Raw genomic sequence first — 22,011 nt, 5'->3', positions numbered from 1 at the left:
TGACCCGCTGATCGCTCACCTGGCCGTCCCCGGATAACATCACTGGCAGCCGCGGAACTCCTCCCAGACGTCATCAGTGGCGTAGTCGACCTGCACGGCACGGCTTCTTCCCTCAAAGGAACGTCCATAGCGCCTGCCGCCGAATCTCCACACGGCTCCACCTCCCCATCCTCTAATGGCGACAGCTCCAAATCCCCCTGCGCCTGCAGGTGACCGTCATCCAGGAAATCCCGCGCCGAACCGGCGATCCGGAAATCCCATCATCCCTTGCTCTTCAGCATGACCGCTGAAATCCGCGTCCTGTGGCAAGATGTCCGGGGGCGGAGCCACCACCATGGCCTCTACCATGCTGCCATGACGCCGACTCACCACCAGGGGCCGCGACGCATGCGCCGAACTCCCCCTTCCTCCACGCTCACCAGACCTCAAACGCTCCTGCCGCCGACCGGAAGCCGCCGGCCGCGGCGCAGAGGACCTCTCCGCCCCGCTCACAGGAAGGCCCAGGCTGCCAGACCGCCCGACCGCACCGCTCCTCCGAACAGCAGGTAAGGCCGCAAGGGCTCGCTCCCCACGCCAGACCACACCAGGGGAGGCACCCGCTTGTCCACGATCTCTGCCTCTAGCTGCCGGGGAGACGGGACCGGGATCAGCCCGGCCCTCTCCCGCCGCTCCACCACACACAGACGAGGTCCTCCCACTGCGCCTGGGTGCAGCGCCGAGCACCGGCACCGCAGCGGAGGGTTCACAGGGGGACTCCGGAGACGCCGACGCACTCGGGGGGTGGACTCCGGACTCAGACGCTCAGGGGGGACAGACCTTCTGGCCCTGTAGGGACGCGCCGCCACCGCCACCTCGGATGAAGGGATAAGAGCCGCCTGAATGGTCTCCTGCAGACGCTCCGCACCATGCTCCTGCACCGCAGCCCTGACCGCCGCCAAAAGATCCTCCAGAGATGACATCTTGCCGCTAAAACACTCTGCCTTCCACTAACGACTGCCTCCCAAACCACTCCCCCAAACCCTATATACTGCCCGCGAAACTACTACTCCTCCCCCCAGCAAGCCTCCTGAACTTAACCCCTTCCTAGCCTGAGGTCTTCCCCCCAAGTCAATGCGCACTCCGCTATGTCTGCGCCTCGCTCCATTGCTGTTATTTTATGCCTCATAGCCAGGGTCTGGTATGACACCCTAATGAAGGTCTACATGAGATGGTTAGACCATAAAGATGCTGGGGATACAGGCTCCAAATACAATGAAAGAACTGGAGAGGCGCAAATTATTCAAAACTTCAATTTGGCTGCTTTGCTGAATTTTACAAAAAAATTAGCTTCCTGAACGAATGACTTTGTCACAAAGGGCGTTTCATAGTACGTAGTAGTTGCAATGACAGCTTCCCCGTCATTGTACCCCCCTCAGATGCCGCGTTAATACATGATCGTGGCATCTGATATAAATAACAGTGTGAAAAAAAAAAAAAAATATCCTACTTACCTAATCCATTTGCTCGTGAAGAGCTGGCCGTCACCATCTTGTTGAAGATTTGGCTCGAAATCTGACGGGGCCCAGTCGACGTGGTGACATCATACGTCCGCGCGCATGGGATTTTGTGCAAGGTCTATAAGCAAGATGGCAGCGCCTGGCACGTCATGAGAAAATGAATTAGGTAAACAGGATTTTTTTTGTTTTTACACTATTTCAGGTTAAATCTATTCGTTACCATGCAGCACGAGGAAGTTCGGCTTCGCGGCAAATCAAATCTATCCTGAAATTAAGATCGAAGTCCACTTCGTAGATTTTGATTCACTTAAGACTAGAAGGAACCATAGGATATTAACAAATTAAAGTAAATCTATTCAATTTATTTAGTATATAAAAAGTATGGTATATTTTCAATTAACAAACTGGAATTATGGTAGGTGAAATGTACAGGGAGTGCGGCCCTGGTTCTGGATGTGGGGTTGGGGGCAACAGTGGCGCCAGTGAGAAGGGTTAATAATAATAGTAATTATTAATAATAATAATAATAATAATAATAATAATATAATAAATAAAAAATAAATAATAATAATAATGGTAATACCACATGATAGGGATGCATACTATGTTGGCAGCACACCCACTTTACATGGTGGAGGAGAGCCATTCATTAGTGGTAGTGCCAGAATATGACATGATGATGGCAGAGCTACAAATCCACGTATATAACATCAGCACACAGGTATTTGTATTGTATTGTGGGAGGGGCCCCAAATTAATTGAACGTCTTGCTTCGTTCATAGATAGTGATTCTAAATGATGTCCCGAATGAAGCAGGTTCGAGCACGGACATGTGAATACATATACTGTATACTAGATGGTCTGTCTAGGAAGTGGTTAAAGTGGGACATATTTTGCCTACATTTGCCCTGCCAGGTCCTTATGAATCCCGACAGAGGTCTGGGAATTAGGACAAGATCTGCATTGGCTGCAGAATGAATGCAATTAAAGCTTGTACCAAAACATTGAGCACGGAGAGGATTACGGGCTTGGCAGGTGTTCACATCCCAACCGCACACATAGTGTGAACTGGCTTGTAACTGCGGGCACATCATAAATTGGCTTCCTTTTTATACCTTGTGTGGTAGTCATATTATGATGTACTAATGGAATGAAGAATGGATTTGTTTTAACCCTTAGAGGACCCTGAGGTTTTCCATTTTTTGCGTTTTCGTTTTTCACTCCCTGCCTTACCATAGTCCTAACTTTTTTATTTTTCCATTCACATAGCCTTATGAGGGCTTATTTTTTGTGGGACAAAGTTGTACTTTCTAATGGCGCCATTTACAGTTGCATAGCATGTAGTAGGAAGAAGAAAAAAAATCCAAATAGGGTAGAAATGAAAAAAAAAATGACAAAGGATTTTTTTTTACACCGTACACTATGCAGTAAAATTGACCTTTTATTTTCATTCTCCAGGTCAGTACGGTTACAACGATACCACACTTGTATCATTTTTCTTGCGTTTTAATACTGAAAAAAAAAAAAAAAACCTTTGAGAAAAAAAAAAAATTAGCACCATATTCTGACCTCTATAACTTTTTGTAGTTATGTGTACGGGGCGGTGTTGGGGCTCACTTTTTGTGGGGCAATCTGTACATTTCAGTGATACTAATTTGAACTGTGTAAGATTTTTTGATCACTTTTTATAAAAAAACTAGCAGAAGGACCCGGCTTCGCACAGGTATATTTCATCTATTTCATTTAATGTTTGTGTGTGTCGTTAAAAGATATTGACAGTATCCCCCGTAGCAGTGACCTCTACAGCACCCCGCCTCATTAACAGTGAACTCCACAGTCTCCCACCCCTTAACACTGACCCCTCCCACAGTGCCCCGCCACATTAAAATTGGACCTCCACAGCAGCCAATCCCCTTAACTTTGACCTTCACAGCAGCCCGCCCCTTTAACAGTGAGTTTCACAGCACCCTACTCCCTTGACAGTGACCTCCTCAGGGGCCCAACCCTTTAATAGTGACCTTCACAGTACCTGCCCCTTTAACAGTAACCTCCACAGTTCCCGCCCCTTTAACAGTAACATCCACAGCGCCCTGCATCTTTAAAAGTAACATCCACAGTGCACGCCTCTTTAACAGTGACCTCCACCGCGCCCGCCCCTTTAACAGTGACCTTCACAGCGCCCACCCCTTTAACAGTGACCTCCACAGTGCCCACCCCTTTAACAGTGACCTCCACAGTACCCACCCCTTTAACAGTGACCTCCGCAGCGCCTGCCCCTTTAACAGTGACATCCACAGTGCCCTCCCCTTTAACAGTGACCTCCACAGTGCCTGCCCCTTTAACAGTGACCTCCACAGTGCCTGCCCCTTTAACAGTGACCTCCACAGTGCCCACCCCTTTAACAGTGACCTCCACAGCACCCACCCCTTAAACAGTGACCTCCACAGCACCAGCTACTTTAACAGTGACCTCAACAGTACGCGCCCCTTTAACAGTGCTCTCTGCAGCGCCCGCCCCTTTAACAGTGACCTCCACAGTGCCCGTCCCTTTAACAGTGACCTCCACAGTGCCCGTCCCTTTAACAGTGACCTCCACAGTGCCCGCCCCTTTAACAGTGACCTCCACAGTGCCCGCCTCTTTAACAGTGACCTCCACAATGCCTGCCCCTTTATCAGTGATCTCCACAGCGCCCGCCCCTTTAACAGTGACCTCCATAGTGCCCGCCCCTTTAATGCTAGGGCTACATGACGACATGTGTCGCGTGAATTTTGTCTAGACAACTTTTATAATGATAGGCGATGGTGTCACACTGCAACATGCGACATGCTGCAACACGGCCGTTGCAAAAAGTCCATAGCAGCGTAGTTGTGCCCTGTGTCATGCGACTTATTGTCGTCCTGTAGCCCTAGCCTAAAGCTGACCTACAGCTACAAGACCTACAAGAAAAATGGCTGGGTTGTTAAGGAAACCTGGAGTAAAACTGTGTGTATGGCAGTTGGGATTTGAAGAGAAAGACTTGCAGACTTGTATTGGCTAATGTAGGTCATTTTTGGGGAATATCTCAGGAACAGTACTTCCTAGAGAGCTGAGATTCGGTCTAAAACCTTCCCGGACACCTGGTGTACCTGTGTGCCAAATTTGGTGAAGATCGGTTCAGTCGTTTGGTCGTGCATGAGGAACAGACAGACACTCATATATATTAGATTATTGGGGAGCTGAAGTTACAAAAAATGGCAAATTGGCAGTTTTTATTTTTTATTTTACTGTTACGCCATTTGCTGTACGCCATTAATATTGTTATTTTTTTTTATTTTTTTTTTTTCAAAACAATTTATTCCTTTTATCACACTGAAAAGTTTTTACAGCAATGCTCACAAATATCCAATACATACGATCCACAAGTATTGATTGCAGAATTACAGCACTTATGTTGTTACCGATAATATTCCAATAATGAGCATTAGATCCATTGAGTGAATAACAAAACCAAGTTCAACACCCCTTTCCCCCCACCCAACCCCTACTGTCTGGATGTAACTCCACCTTAATATACTTCCTTTTCCATTCAATCTCGTCAATTTGAATCATACTCAGGATAGCCACCTTCATAATGCGCCACCCCTACCTATGTCACCTATCATGCAACTTTCAACTTTCCCAAAGTGCCTCTTATGTCTTTCTGCAGGTACCACTCAGTATGTTTAAAGTTAGTCATGAGCGCGGTTGTGTCTTCTATCGATAAATGTTTGGCAATAAATTTTGACCATTTATTCAAAAAAGCTGCTGAACCTTTGTTTTTATTAGTCTCCGCCTCTAACTGATCCATTAGTAGAAAATGTCTCATTAAACTGAGAAATTCTGTGCCCGTGGGTGTTTCAGGATCTAGCCATTTTTGTAATAGGCATTTTAAGGCCACCAGTAACACCCCATCTACCAGCTTGGGTACCTGTATTGTATCCGGGAATATATGAAATAGAACCACCTCTGGATCACAAGGTAGTGTTATATGCCATGTGTCCTTGATCCATGACAGTGTCATGGAACCATGAACCAGACGTACAACAAGAGATAAGTGGAAAATAAGAAGGTTTTATTGAAGAGCAAGCCGTAAGCAAAGTCCGAACGGATGGCTAAACCGAAGCAGGGTCTTGCGGAGACAGAGGTCAGGAACCAGAAGGGTAGTCAGACGAAGCCAGGAACAGGAACCAACGGGGTAGTCAGACGAAGCCGGAATCAGGAACCAACGGGGTAGTCAGACGAAGCCGGAATCAGGAACCAACGGGGTAGTCAGACGAGGCCAGGATCAGGAACCAGAAGCAGCAGCAGTCTTGGAAGCATGTGAACACAGGAGGACCAAGCAAGGAACTGAAGCCACAGACCTCCTATATATATGAGCTAGGCATCCAGCTCCTCCCAGTGGGAAGGAGGAGCCGCAGGGTGGGAGGCTACAAGAAAACCAGAAACCAAGATGGCCGCCAGCACATGTCAAACGAAGGGAACAGCAAGGAGGTAAGACCATGACAGTACCTCCCCCTCAAGGGCCCCTCCTCTGCGGAGTAAGGAACGGTTTCTGAGGGAAGCGTGCGTGGAAGGCTCGGAGCAAGACAGGAGCATGGACATCTGCGGAGGGAACCCAGGAACGCTCCTCTGGACCATAACCACGCCAATGGACCAAAAACTGCACCCGGCCGCGGACCAGGCGTGAGTCCAGGATATTGCTCACCTCATACTCCTCACGATTGCCCACTTGGACCGGACGAGGCCGAGGAATCGAGGAAGTGAAACGATTACACACCAGTGGCTTCAACAGGGAGACATGAAACACGTTGGAGATCCGCATGCCAGGAGGAAGCGCAAGGGCATAGGCTACCGGGTTTACCCTGCGAAGCACTCGGAAGGGACCAACAAAGCGAGGCGCCAGCTTGGGAGTGGGCACTCGAAGGTTGAGGTTGCGGGTGGACAACCATACGCGGTCTCCGACCTGGTAGGAAGGAGCGGGCGCTCGTCTGCGATCAGCCTGGAGTTTCTGGCGCTGCGCAGAGACCTCAAGGGACCTCTGGATCTGTACCCAAGAAGCACGTAGGACGGAAAGGTGATCCTCCACAGCCGGAATATCCTGGGGAGAGAATACCTCCGGTAACACGGCAGGTTGGAACCCATAATTGGCCATGAAGGGAGACGTCCCAGAGGAAGAGTTCACCGCCGTGTTCCTGGCAAACTCAGCCCAAGGCAGGAGGTCAACCCAATTGTCTTGGTGATCGGAGACATAGCAACGAAGGAATTGCTCCAAGGCCTGATTGGATCGTTCTGCGGCCCCATTGGACTGAGGGTGGTAGGCCGAGGAGAAAGAGAGATGAATCCCCAACTGGGAGCAAAAGGCGCGCCAGAACCTGGACACAAACTGACTCCCCCGATCCGACACAATCTCCTTGGGCAAACCGTGCAACCGGAAGACCTCCCTGGCAAAAATCGAGGCCAACTCTTGTGCAGAGGGTAACTTCTTGAGAGGAACACAGTGGCACATTTTGGAAAACCGATCCACAATCATGAGAATGACCGTATGGCCTCGGGATGCAGGGAGGTCCACAATGAAATCCATCCCCAGGTGTGACCATGGACGCTCCCCGGTGGCTATGGGTTGCAAAAGGCCCAACGGAAGGTGCCGAGGGGACTTACTCTGGGCACAAACGGAGCATGCCGCTACATATGCGGCGATGTCGGAACGTAGAGAAGGCCACCAGAACAGACGTGAAACCGCCCAGGACAGCTGATTCTTTCCAGGGTGCCCCGCGGCCTTGGAGTTATGGTAGGTTCGCAACAACCGAGTGCGCAACTCCTCAGGCACAAAACATCTGCCGTTGGGTCTCCCAGAGGGAGCACCAGATTGAGCCGCCAAAATCTGCTCACCCAGAGGAGAAGTCAGGCTGGTGCGAATAGCGGCCAGGATCTGATTCGGGGGTATGACCGTAGTCGGAATCGACTCCTCCCCGGACAGCTCGGAGTACTGCCATGATAAGGCATCCGCTCTGATGTTCTTGGAGCCGGGTAGGTAGGAGACCACGTAATTAAAACGTGACAAGAACAGAGCCCATCTGGCCTGACGTGGTGTCAATCTCTTGGCCTCAGAGAGGTAGGTCAGATTCTTGTGGTCCGTCAGGATGAGAACCGGAACCACCGAGCCCTCGAGCAAGTGCCTCCATTCTTTAAGGGCCTGCACGATGGCCAATAACTCCCTGTCACCAATCTGATAGTTGCACTCCGCGGAAGACAGTTTCCGGGAGTAAAACCCACAAGGAAGCAGAGGGCCCTCTGGTGTTCTACGCTGAGACAGGAGGGCGCCTACTCCCGTCTCAGACGCGTCCACCTCGAGGACAAAAGGCAACCCAGGGTTGGGATGCGACAGAATCGGAGCCGACACAAAGGCGGACTTTAGAGCCTCAAAAGCTCGGATGGCCTCGAGCGGCCAGACCTGAGGATTACTGCCCTTCCTGGTCAGATCCGTGAGAGGCTTGGCTAGCATGGAAAAGTCCCTGATGAACTTCCGATAATAATTGGCGAAGCCCAAAAAGCGCTGCAGGGCACGAAGCCCACTGGGCTGGGGCCACTGTAAGACAGCCGAAACCTTCTCAGGATCCATGGAGAACCCCTCAGCGGAAATGATGTAACCTAAGAAGGTTACCTGGGATCGGTGAAATTCGCATTTCTCAAGCTTACCGAACAGCTTGTTCTCTCGTAAGCGTTGCAACACTCGTCTGACATCCAGAATGTGGGCCTCCATGGATGCAGAATATACCAAGATGTCATCCAAATAGACCACCACACACTGCTGCAACAGGTCACGGAAAACATCGTTGATGAATTCCTGGAAGACTGCGGGCGCATTGCACAACCCAAAGGGCATAACCAAGGATTCATAATGACCGGTCCTGGTGTTAAACGCGGTCTTCCACTCATCGCCCGCCTTGATCCTTACCAGGTTATATGCCGCCCTCAGGTCGAGTTTGGTAAAGACCGTGGCCCCTTTGAGGCGATCGAACAGCTCGGAAATCAAGGGTATCGGGTAAGCGTTCTTGATCGTGATGCGATTGAGACCCCTGTAATCGATGCAAGGCCTCAACTCGCCGCCCTTCTTTTTCACAAAGAAAAATCCAGCCCCTGCCGGGGACGAGGATTTGCGAATGTGTCCGCGTGAAAGCGCCTCCCTCACGTACTCCTCCATGGCCTCATTCTCCGCTACCGACAGTGGATAGACTTTGCCACGAGGAGGAACGGCACCGGATTGTAACTCTATGGCACAATCGTATGGGCGGTGCGGAGGTAGGGCAACCGCGCGCACCTTATCGAATACATCCCGGTACTCTTCGTATTCAGGAGGCAACAGAGAGTCCGAGGAAGTACACAGCAACTTGACAGGCCCATGGATGCAACTAGCCCCACACTGCGGTGACCACGAGAGGATCTCGACCGATCTCCAATCGAAAGTCGGATTATGCTTCTGGAGCCAGGGGTACCCCAAGACCACCGAGTAGTGTGGAGACGAAATAACCTGGAGACAGACCGACTCTCTGTGAACGGCACCAATGGCTATCCCCACTGGAAGGGTCTCATGAGTCACGTGTGGCGGCAGAAGGGGTCTGCCGTCTATCGCCTCAAGAGCCAGTGGGGAACCTCGAGGCTGCAGAGGAATGGAATTGGCGGCAACGAACACTCTATCAATGAACAAACCACCAGCACCAGAGTCCACCAACGCCTGGGTCGTCACCGAGCCCCCGACCCAGGAGAGGACAACCGTGATCAGTGGTTTGTCAACACGGGAAACCGGTGACGAGGAGACTCCACCCAAGATCTGCCCCCGACAGGACCTCAGGTGCGAGCGTTCTCCCGGACGGTTCGGACATGCCAACCGAAAATGCCCACCGAGACCACAGTACATGCATCGGCCCTCGCGTCTCCGGAGTACCCTCTCCCCCTCAGACAGGCGAGCAAACCCCCGCTGCATGGGTTCACCCCCAGACAAGTCATCCCCAGGAGGCGTGGGAGGAGAGGGAGGCACGGGTGGGACAGCAAACGTAGGCGCCAATCTGTTAGGAGACCTCCGCAGGCTCTCCTTAAAGGAAGGTCTCTCCCTGAGTCTGGTGTCAATCAAAATCAGGAAAGAAATAAGAGACTCGAGCTCCACTGGTAGGTCCTTAGCTGCAACCTCATCCTTCAAGGCATCCGAGAGACCATGAGAGAAAGCAGCGACCAGAGCCTCATTATTCCAGCCCACCTCTGCTGCCAGGGTACGAAACTCAATGGCGTATTCAGCTACGGATCGTGAACCCTGTCTGATGGACATAAGGAGCTTCGCAGCAGAGGCAGCACGAGCCGGCACATCGAATACCTTCCGGAGAGAAGCAACAAAACCGGAAAACTCGGCAACCACCGGATTGTTGTTCTCCCATAAAGGGCTGGCCCAGGCCAAGGCCTTGTCCGAGAGCAGCGAGATCAAGAAGCCCACCCTTGATCTCTCAGTAGGAAAGGCATGTGGCAGCAACTCGAAGTAAATGCCCACCTGGTTAAGGAAACCTCGGCACTGAGTTGGCTCTCCCCCAAAGCGCTGTGGAAGGGGGGCAGAACCGGTCATACCCTGAAACACCACAGGCGCAGCAACAGGTTTCAGGGTAGACTCTGGCGCAACAACCGGAGCGGCAGTAGGAGCGGGCCCAGGAGCGACAACCGACCCATCGGAAGCTAAATGAGCCGTGCGTTCAAGCAGGGTTTGCAACGCCACAGCGAACCGACCCAACAGGTGATCCTGCTGATCAAGTCTGGCAACCAGCGTAGGTAGCGAGGGTGGCCCTGTACCGTCAGAATTCATGGCTTGGTCCTAATGTCATGGAACCATGAACCAGACGTACAACAAGAGATAAGTGGAAAATAAGAAGGTTTTATTGAAGAGCAAGCCGTAAGCAAAGTCCGAACGGATGGCTAAACCGAAGCAGGGTCTTGCGGAGACAGAGGTCAGGAACCAGAAGGGTAGTCAGACGAAGCCAGGAACAGGAACCAACGGGGTAGTCAGACGAAGCCGGAATCAGGAACCAACGGGGTAGTCAGACGAAGCCGGAATCAGGAACCAACGGGGTAGTCAGACGAGGCCAGGATCAGGAACCAGAAGCAGCAGCAGTCTTGGAAGCATGTGAACACAGGAGGACCAAGCAAGGAACTGAAGCCACAGACCTCCTATATATATGAGCTAGGCATCCAGCTCCTCCCAGTGGGAAGGAGGAGCCGCAGGGTGGGAGGCTACAAGAAAACCCAGAAACCAAGATGGCCGCCAGCACATGTCAAACGAAGGGAACAGCAAGGAGGTAAGACCATGACAGACAGTAACCATTCCCAATATTGTCTTGTCTTAGGACACAACCACATCCCATGATCTAAATCTGCTTTTGGTAGATCACACTTTGGGCACTTATTTATCCATAATTCTGAATTACCCGAATGAGTTATGTTGAAAGAATATATGGCCCTATGCATTAGTTTTAGTTGGGTTTCCCTCCATTTTTCACAGACCACTGCTTTTCTTGTCCTTATCCACCCCCTCAGTATCTTCTCTCTCCAGTCTTGGCCCATCAACAATTTGCCCCATCCCTTACTAATCTTGGCTACCGTTATGTCATTATCCCTGTCTCTAAGTTGTTTGTAAATGTCCGATAATGACCACTTGCTTCCCAACTGTTTGAGTAGCGCATCAAATCCATTAGCCCTACATTCTGTAGCGACCTGATTTAACCTATCCTTGCAAAAATGCATCATCTGATAGTATTGCAATTCCTGCCCTTTTCGAAGACCATACTTGTCACATATTTCTTGTAACGATAAATACCTTTGCTCTTGAATATTTAGTAAGTGTAGTACCGTATCAATCCCCTTCTCCCTCCAAAATTGGAAAAGTTTATTAGTATTTCCTGCCTCAAATTCTGGATGTGCCCATAAATACATATATTTAGAAGATCTAAAGGATAGGTTATACAATTTTCTAACCTCTTTCCACGTTATTATGGTATCTCTCAATAGTACCGACTTCTTAACCTCTATTGGTAACGAAGCTAAGCGCGTGTGAAGTAATGCGCCCAGATCCCATCCCTGGGCGAGTTCTTCTTCCAGCTGCATATTTGAATAGTAAGACTTTTTAGCCAACCAATCCCGACAATGCCGAAAAATACTAGCCAAATTATATCTTCTAATATCCGGAAATCTCACCCCTCCTTCTTCCACCGGTAAATAAAGTTTCCGCATGGCTATCCTAGCCTTTTTTTTTGACCATATGAATTGTGAGAAAGCCCTATTTAGCTCCCGTATATCACCGTGTTTAATTAGGATGGGCAATGTTTGCATCGGATAAAATATTTTGGGGACGCTGACCATTTTTATCAGATGACACCTTCCCATCATAGATAAAGGCAGTGATTGCCATTTCTCTAGCTCTTGTTTTATTTGTTTTATCAATGGTGTATAGTTGAGACTGTATAGAGAATGAGGTGATGATCCAATTTTAATGCCTAGATACTTGATATGTCTTTTTGATATAGCAACAGGGCAATCAGGTATTCTCGGCCTATTTTTTGAGATCTCACTTCCTATATATAAGAGCTCACATTTTTCAATATTCACTTTGAATCCTGAACTTTTCCCGAAATCTTCTAACACTTTAAATATATTGTGTATATCTCTGGAGGGATTTGCCAGAAACATTATAATGTCGTCAGCAAATAATGACAATTTCACTTCTCTCGACCCTACTTTTATTCCTTCAAAAGATTTTGACTTTTCTAAATACCTAGCCAGTGGCTCTAAGGCTATATTGAACAGCAAGGGTGAGAGTGGACAGCCTTGTCTCGTTCCTTTTAAGAGTGGGAAAGAATGGGAAAGAAATCCTGGTAATACAATTTGTGCTTTAGGGTCCGTATACAAAGCCGATACATACGTTCTAAAGGCCCCTTTTATATTCATTGCATCTAATACCTTCGCCAGCCATCCCCAGTTCACATTATCGAACGCCTTTTCGGCATCTATTGTAAGAAGCGCAGGCGATTCATTTAGTTGAGGCCTACTAGCCACAGAGTCCAGGACAGTCAGCACCCTCCTCATATTAAACACTGCAGATCTACCTTTTACAAATCCCACCTGAGATGGCCCAATCAGGTTCGGCAACATGTCAGCTAACCTATCTGCCATAATTTTAGATATTAACTTGTGATCTACATTTATCAATGAGATAGGTCTATACGATGATGGCAATAGCTGATCCCTCCCAGGTTTCGGCAGCAGGCGTATATATGCTACGTTATTAGTCAGTTTTGAGACTTTGCCCTCCAAAACCTTATTAAAAGACTCTGTGAGTATTTGAGCTATGTCTTCTTTCAGTAATTTATAGAACTCACCAGTGTAACCGTCCGGTCCTGGTGCTTTTCCTGACGGTAAATTGCTAATTGTCTTTGAGACCTCTTCCACTGACACTGGCTTATTAAGATCAAGTAGCTGACTGTCCTGTAGTCTAGGTATATCGGTCTTATCAAGATATTGGCCTAGGGATGGCTGGGTGTCAGGTCCTGCCGAGTACAATGCCATATAATACTCTCTAAAGATCTCCAGGACCTTCTCCGGCTTATTTTGATGTTTGCCTTGCCCATCCAATAATGTTGGGGAAACCAATTGGGTTCGGGGACCTCTAGACAATCTCGCTAATAGCCTTCCAGATTTATTCCCATATTTAAATAATTTGGAATCTTTCTGAGAACTATACATCCTCTCCCATCTGGTGTACCATAATTCAAAGTTTTTCTTTGCCGTTATCCACTCTAGTTTAGTTTTTTCAGATGGGATTTGAAGGAAATCTGAATAAGTCTGTCTAAGGATATCTGTCATTTCTCCCAATTTCTTTTTTGTTTTTGCTTTTAGGGCATGCACATAGGACATTATCCTACCCCGTAGAACTGCTTTCTCAGTATCCCATAATAACGTTGGATCTTCTCTATGTTCCGCATTGTCTGTCAAATACTCTAAATGCCAACCTCGTAATAGGTCTCTAAAGTTCTCATTCTCCCCTAGAAAAGAAGGGAACCTCCATATATAGTCGGACCCTTTTTGTATTTGTTCCTTAAGATCCAGCAGAATTGGGGCATGATCCGAGATTACCATGTCTAGGATCTTGGGGTTGTCAATCATGTGAAACATGGATGATGAAACTAGTAAGTAATCGATACGAGACCATGAATCATTAGGAGCCGAGTAGAAAGTATATTCTCGCCCTTCAGGGTTAACTGTTCTCCAAGGGTCCATGAGATCATGCTCTCGTGCCAACTGTTCTAGAACCCTTTCTCTCCCTGCTACTGTCCTTGTATTTTGCTTAGCCGTTTTACGATCCTCCCTACATTCCATCACTGTATTCATATCCCCTCCCACTATAACATTATGTTGTCTTATAGTGCCCAGGCGCGCGCCTATTTCCTCGAGAAACTTTTTATTATCCCCATTAGGACCATATACATTAATTAACCCAATTTCCCCCATTGACGCTTTCACAGTCGCTATCTGCCATCTACCTTCATCATCGGTCACATGCGCCAGTATATCGATCTGCAGTTTCTTATGAAAAAGTATTAGCGTTCCCCCTCTTCTTCCCACTGCTGCAGATCCTATGGCTTTCCCTGCCCACATTCTCTCCATGCGACCAAAATCTTCTGAGCGCAAATGAGTCTCTTGCAACAAGGCAATATCTGCTCTGCATTTTTGTAGATGTTTAAGGATCATATTTCTCTTAGCCGGGGATCGAAGCCCCTTCACGTTCCATGATATAATTCTCATTATACTATATCCGCATGTAGAGAATGTGGTCTAGGCATTTGAGTATACATCCAGACAAACCATACAACCCTCCCCATCCCCAACAATTTCCATGACATGCTGCACGAAAATACATTTCCCCTAACTTTAAACCATAAAACATATCTTTCTGTTAACATATTCCTCTCTTCACTCTCTATGTACTTCACTTTTTTCCAACATGGTCAGTCAAACCCTGTGTATCCCATCAAGTATAAACTGGAACAGATAAAGGCCTTCTGCACCTAAATATTAAATCTATATGCTCTCCTTATAGAAAATAATCATGACATTTGATCATACAATCATACAATCATACAATCCCCCCTATCAACGTGAGGGCCACTTTCGCGGCTCACCACTCGTGTCCACCCTGGGTGCAGCAGCTTCCATGTCTTTCTCCTGGGACTTGACTGGCTTTTCTGGTGGTCTGTATCGGCCAGGGGGTCTTGCTGACAGATGTTGTAGATCCAGTTGCTGCATCGCTTCTTTTGCCGACGTAAAGGTAGAAGTTGTACCATCCGTATGAAATACTTTGAGAACTGCTGGATACAGAAGTGCAAACCTTGTATGTCTCTCATACAGTTCTGAGCATATTCCTGAGAATTCTCTTCTCCTCTTTTGTACTTCTATGGAATAATCACCAAATAACAGCACTTTTTGGCCTCGGATTTCAAGAGTGGAGCCCTGTCTCTTGTATTGTCGCAGAATGGCCGTCTTGTCTGTAAAGTCCAAGTACTTCACTATAACAGGTCTCGGTCTTTGCTGCAATGCCGATGCTGAGGCTGCCTTTGAATTACGATCTGCCCCCGCTCTCAGATCAGGGCCTATGCGGTGAGCCCGCTCAACTTTGCATGATTTTTCAAGCCCTAGAAACGAGGGTATTTCTCGCTCGCAGATTGCAATTAGATCTTGTGAGGGGATTGACTCTTTCAGTCCCAGTATCCGTAGGTTGCTCCTACGTGAGCGATTTTCTAGATCATCCACCTTCAGTTTTATGGACGTTGTCTCCCTTTCAGCCTTTTCCAGCAGCATGCGCAAGTCAGAGCACGATTCTTCCAGCATTTGTATGCGCGTCTCTGCGTTCTCCAGCCTTGACCCGTGCTCCGCTGCAGTTGCTTGTAGGGACTGTAGTGTGTGCCCCACCGTACTGGCCAGGGATTCTTGCAAATCAGGTAATATTCGATTAGCCACTTCTATTGCGAGCTTTATATAATCCATGCCAGCTTCATCTTCTCTGAGATCATTCTCGTCAGGCGCTACCTTTTCTTCCATTGCTGCCGGCTGCACCGACTTGAGCGCGCTTTCCTCCTCCCCTTCACTTTCCCGAGCTACGGACTTCAGAACCTTACTCTGGCCTTTTGCTTTGCTTCTTGTCCCCATGTTTAGTACGAAACGATCCATAGACTCCCGCCAAACTAGCGGTGCTGATGCTCCCGAAACGTGTCCGGTATGAGGGGGATATATACTCCACAGAGGTTTAACTGCACGGAGCCGAGGTTAGCCGCGTCTCACCATGCTGGCGCCGGAACCGGAAGTCAATATTGTTATATTTTAATTGTAAGGGCATTTTCGCATGTGGCAATGCCTATGATGTTTTTTTTTTTATTGGTTAATAATTTTTATTTTAAGGAAAGCGGGGTGATTTGAATTTTTATTTGTAAAACCTTTTGTTAACTTTTTATATTTTACTTTTTCTGTCACCCTGGGTGACTATGACTGGCAATCATTAGATTGCCCATTGTGTTCATTGATAGCTATATAGGCATCACTGAACACTTAATTTTCAATATAACAATACTACCTAGTGGCCTGTAATGGTATATTCATCTAATAGACTCTGAAGCCTGCTTGAGCATTCAGCCTATTAGATCAATGTAACAGATTCCCCCGATTTCAGCCGGGAAGCGCTGTTACCGGAGAGGAAGCATGCGGCTTCCCCTTCTGGACTGATCAGATGCCGTGGTCACATTTGACAACAGCATCTGAAGCGGAAAATGTATGCGATCAGCCTTATGGCTGATTGCATACATGTGCCGCTGATGTCTGCTATTTAAAATAGTAGAAACCCGGCAGCTATGGCGCCCGCTGCACGTGCGAGCGGGCGCCATGTTTAGAGGCTGGACTTCCGCCATACATGTACTGGGGGGTTAAAGGAGATTTAACATTTTATATTCTACAGTATCCATTAGCAATGATCGTTGCTGAAAATAACAGTTTAAAGAAATTGTTAAAAAAAGGAGTAAAATACCATATATGCGTCCCTTGTTGGTGTTTTACTAATAATTTTAGCCCACAAAAAGTGGCATAAGAAGTCACATCTCATTTTTCCATTCTTCTGATCCGTCAGAAGAACAGAAAAAAAATATTAATAGATCCTGTAAAAAAAAAGCACAAAAAAGGGATCCTGTGCATCAGTTTATCAGTTATGCACAGTTATTGACATCCTTTTGAGTCATTACCATTTGAAATACATTAAAAAAATATAATTCTGTTTAAAAAAAAACACCTGTCAGAAAAAAATAAAAGAATCCTGTGCATCAGTAGGGAGAGTTCACATCACATATTTTTCGGTTCTTCTGATCGGTCACAACAAAATTAGCTAGAACAGGATCAGTTTATTTGACGATCAGAAGAACCGAAAAATAACGGTGATGTAAACTCCTCATTTGGCATCCAAGATCCGTCATTTTAGACTGCATACAGTACTTTTTTTTTCCACCTAAAATAACGGATCTCTGATGGAAATGGCTCAAATCCATACCAAATGTGCAAAACTGATCAGTTTTTTTTTTTCTTAATTTTTCTGTTTTTCTGATGGATCAGAACAGAAAAATAAAAGTTATGTGAACTCCTCCTTACCTTAACTTACGCCAGGAACTGGTAGCTTGTGCCTAATAAGGTCTCATGCACATGACCGTATGTATTTTGAACGGAACAGCTGGCCCCTAATAGAACAGTCCTATCCTTTTCCGTAATGCGGACAATAATAGCACATGTTCTATTTTTTTGCGGAACAGAAATACGGAAACGGAATGCACACTTCATTTTTTTTTTTTTGAGAACCCTTTGAAAAGAATGGTTCCGTATACGGTCCGCCAAAAAAATGGAACGGACAAGGAAAGAAAATACGTTTGTGTGCATGAGCCCTAACTTTCAATCCGCCTTGGCAATACGCACTGACAGAGCCACACTCGGAACACTGGCTCATGAGACATAATATTGTAACAAGGCTCAGCCATTAAATTCTTGCTCATAACATACCACAGTACCCCATCCTTTTGTTCTTAGAGGAGATAAGCCGTTGCCAGAGGAGTCTGGCGTGCTGCGGTATTTGTCCGGCCACCTCTCGGCAAGTTTACCGTGCTGCGGCAGGACTTTCTGCAGCCAGAACAGCCTGCCAGACAAGCCTAACGCGAGTGTGAAAGTAGCATTAGGGTTCATTCACACATCCGCATTGCACTACGGACGTCTGAATGGACCCTTACTCCTCTATCCTCACTGAAAACACAAGCAGGCATGTGCATGGAGGGATAGGCAGTAATAGCTGTCTAAAGTTGTCTATCATTAGAGAGACCCCCATTAACACTAGCACCTGCGGATTTCCCCCCCCCCCACTTAAATAAGTCTGCAGTGTACTCCTAGCGTCACTAGAGTGTCCCCAACGAACAATAAACTCAGCAAAGTGTTCCATATATATATATACAGTGTTAGCAAAAAAACATACTGTTAATAAAGTTCCCCATATCAATGCCAGCTGGGTCTTCCCTTAGAGCAGGGGTGTCAAACTCAAATTCATCGGGGGCCGCATCAGCAGTTTGGTCACCCTCAAAGGGCCGGGGGCCGGCATCTGCTTTTATAATGACAGCGGGGCCCGTGCAGTGACTATTCTACTACACGGGCCCCGCTCACTGTATAATCGTATCTCTAATAGTTAATGGTTACCGTATGTATATAATCGCATAAGGAGCGCTGTGTATTACCGGTACTTACAACTACAATCGCTCGCCGAGAGGAGGGAGGAGGCAGGAGGCAGGCCGGGAGGACAGGCGCTGGCAGCGTGAGTCATACGTCATGCGCCCACGCCGCCTGCTTCATTCATAAAGTGGGCGGCGCAGGCGCGTGACGTATGACTCACACACTGCCAGCGCCCGTCCTCCCAGCCTGCCTCCTCCCTCCTCTCGGCGAGCGCTTGTAGTTGTAAGTACTCCGTTCATTATGCGATTATGTACATAACTATTTACTATTAGACATACGATTATACAGTGAGCGGGGCCCGTGTAGTAGAATAGTCACTGCACGGGCCCCGCTGTCATTATAAAGCCGGCCCCCAGCCCCTCCTCCCTCACAGCTGATACACCCGCCGCGCGGCATCGCGGCGGGTGTATCATTGAAAATCGCAAAATAATTTGCGCAAAAATTCGCGCAAAAAAATCGCGCGCAAATTCGCACGGAAATTCGGAAATCGCTAAATAAGCTGCATTCGCCGTATAAGACGCACTGCTATTTTCCCCCCACTTTGGGGGGGGGGAAAGTGCGTCTTATACGGCGAAAAATACGGGTATGTTTTTAGGAGAATCTACTGAACCAAAATGATATATAACATTATGTATTGATAAATCGCAGTTAAGGATTATAAGTAGCCAAAAAAATATATAAAAGACTTTAGTGGGGTGACACTGTTACAATACACTTCAAATGTTTTATATTTATACCTTTTTAGAAAAAACACTGCTGCACTGTCTGCAGGCAGGGCACAGTGGGCACTGGGCTGGGCACTACTTGGGCGCTGGAGCTGGACTGGAGAGGAGAAGAATGATTTCAATTCTCCCTCCCTGCCTCTCTCTCTGATGTCACTTCCTGTATGGACCTGACTTCCTTATCAGAGAGGAGGAGGGAGGGACTAGTCTGGGAGGAGCGAGGAGGAGCAAAGACTGGAGACCGGAGACTGAACACAGTGAGTGAGCAGCTGCGCTGCCTGGAATCATTCACTGTGTAGTGACTGTGTAGACTAGAGGAGGGAGGGAGGGGAGGGACTCGGGGAGGCTTGGGAGGAGCGCTGGCTGCGCTCAGCTGACACCCGGCCCCAGCTGCCGCAGTGAGTGACGGCGGCTAGCTTATTTTGTGTAGACTAGAGGAGGAAGGGGAGGGACTCGGGGAGGCTTGGGAGGAGCGCTGGCTGCGCTCAGCTGATCACCCGGCCCCGCTGCCGCAGTGAGTGACAGCAGCTAAGCTTAGGTCGGACAAACACTGTCTGCTACGCGGGCCACATGACGAGGTCTGGCGGGCCGGATTCGGCCCGCGGGCCTTGTGTTTGACACCCGTGCCTTAGACACCCGTGCCTTAGAGGGTTTCAGCTCACAGTCATAAATGATGAAATTCTGGTTGCCTACTGCGGCCACAAGGTGGAGCTCATTCCATACATATGTATACATGTCCCATTAAAGTCGCTGCCACAGGAATATATTTAGAGTAATCTACCATAGTGGTGACTGCTGGCAAAGGGATATTGCTTGCTGTAACAGAAGTACAGACGATCTCGCCTTGTTTAGGGACCTCGAATACTACCTATTTAACATTTCAGTCCCTTAGCTGAGATTTCAGGGCTCAGTGCATGGTGGGCAGCATGTGCTTGATGTATGGGTGGTTTACACCGCTCATATTTGGATCATCTATAGGTTCTCTGTACATGGCTTCTATGCAATCATCGCATCATAGCCGCTGAGACGAGCCTGGTTTTATTAATGACTGCCTTTGTGTTCAGTACATTGGACTCAGTGTAATAAAACAATATAAACCCCTTAAGTAGCAGATGTCATGCTGTATCTAGTATTTAGAATTGCATCCTGATTGCTTTAGTCATTTTTTTCATCTCCTTTATATTGTTCGTTTCAGCTCCTTCTGCAATGAGCCCATTCAATTAATCACCTCTAGTCAATCCAATAGAAAATCCACTCAGTTCAAGCCAGTGCTAACCGCACACTAAACGTGGTATGGTCTCGTAATGAAAAAACACTATTCCAGATTTTTTTTTCTGCAGTGCCTGTAAATCCAAGGTCTGTATGCTGATATAGTTGCATACATCTTTTATTGATTATTAAATTATGTATACTCCGCATTGTCCTTGTATACAATGTATTGTGAGCTTCGAACAGTTGGGGCAATATACTACAGACGTGGTGTGTATTGAGCCTAGCTGTTTGCCAAGAATTAAAGGGGCAACTAAGCCAGTATTCCTTTACACTGATTTGATTCTGCAAAAATTGAAACGTTGCCTCACACCAAATTCTCAACCTAACCCCTTCAGCCCTACTGTTAAAGGCATACTTGGAAAACATTACATGCAGAGCTACAAAACATACAGTGTGATAAAGCATCACATACTTCCTATATCCAGTCACGTCTCATCTGATTTAGACATTTTCTTTCCTAATCTTCTACATTTGTACCAGACCACCATGATGATTTCTTTCAGCCATCTTTCGTCTCTGCAGAGTTTAACAACTTTTCCATCTTCCTCCAACCTTCTGAACACTCCATCCTCCCACCCCTAATACTGTGCTCCCCAATACTATACTCCAGAAACAGATAACTAAAACCCCCAGTAGAACTATTGTCCCCATAGTGCCCCCCCAGCAGGGGCGTAACTAGAAGTGACTGGGCCCCACAGCAAATTTTTTAATGGGCCCCCCGGCGCGCTTCGCAACTCCCTTCTGTATAAACCCTACTCCTTTGGCTAGTCACGATCTAGACCAGACCAGGCTGCCACGCCATCCTTTTCCTATATTTAGGGCCCATGCACACAACCGTATGCCCTCCGAGACATACAGTCCGTGAGCGAGCCATATGTCCTGGAGCGGCATTGATCGTGTGCACAGGAGCCCACAGCATCATAGGTAATTTACGCGTTGGGCTGCGCGTGACACTACTGTCCCATAATCATACGTTTTAGTAATCTATGATGCTGTGCCCTCCTGTGCACACAATCAATGCCGCTCCGGGACATATTGCTCACTCACAGACTGTATGCCTCGAAGGGCATACGGTTGTGTGCATGGGCCCTTTTTCAATTTTATTTTTGTTTGGTGCATGTGTGTGTTGTGTTGTGGGGGGGAGGGGGAGGTAGTAGTTGGTCACCAAAACCGTGTATTTAGTTTTTTTATATTTGAATAATTTAGACTTTTTTTTAATTTACTTATCTTTATATAAAACATTGGGAAGGGGGGTGATACGATCTATAGCATGTAGTATTGTAGTACATGGCAGCCTCCCCTTTCTGCCCACTGTTCCACCATGTACTAGTGCTTATTATGGCACATATGAGCGCACACCCTCTGCGTATATAAGAGTAACAAAATAAGGGCTTCTTCACAGGCACCGACCGTGACCCAGCCACATGGGGATCGCGGACCCATTCAAGTACTTTTTGCGATGCGGAGGAATGGAACGGAACCCAAGGAAGCACTCCGTAGTGTTCCGTTCGGCATCTCCAGATTTGAAGACCCATTTAAGTGCAATGGGACCGCATCCATGATGCGGAATGCACATAGAAGTTCGTTGTCCATGTATTGTGGATCCGCAAATGCGGTCCGCAATACGGCAGCGTGCAGCATACGTTTGTGTGAATGAGCCCTAAGCAGTAGTAGAT

The sequence above is a fragment of the Bufo gargarizans genome, chromosome 6, assembly GCF_014858855.1.
Source record: "Bufo gargarizans isolate SCDJY-AF-19 chromosome 6, ASM1485885v1, whole genome shotgun sequence".
NCBI classification, from domain to species: Eukaryota; Metazoa; Chordata; class Amphibia; order Anura; family Bufonidae; genus Bufo; species Bufo gargarizans.
The sequence above is the reverse complement of the archived record's forward strand: the minus strand, read 5'-3'. Positions refer to the sequence as shown.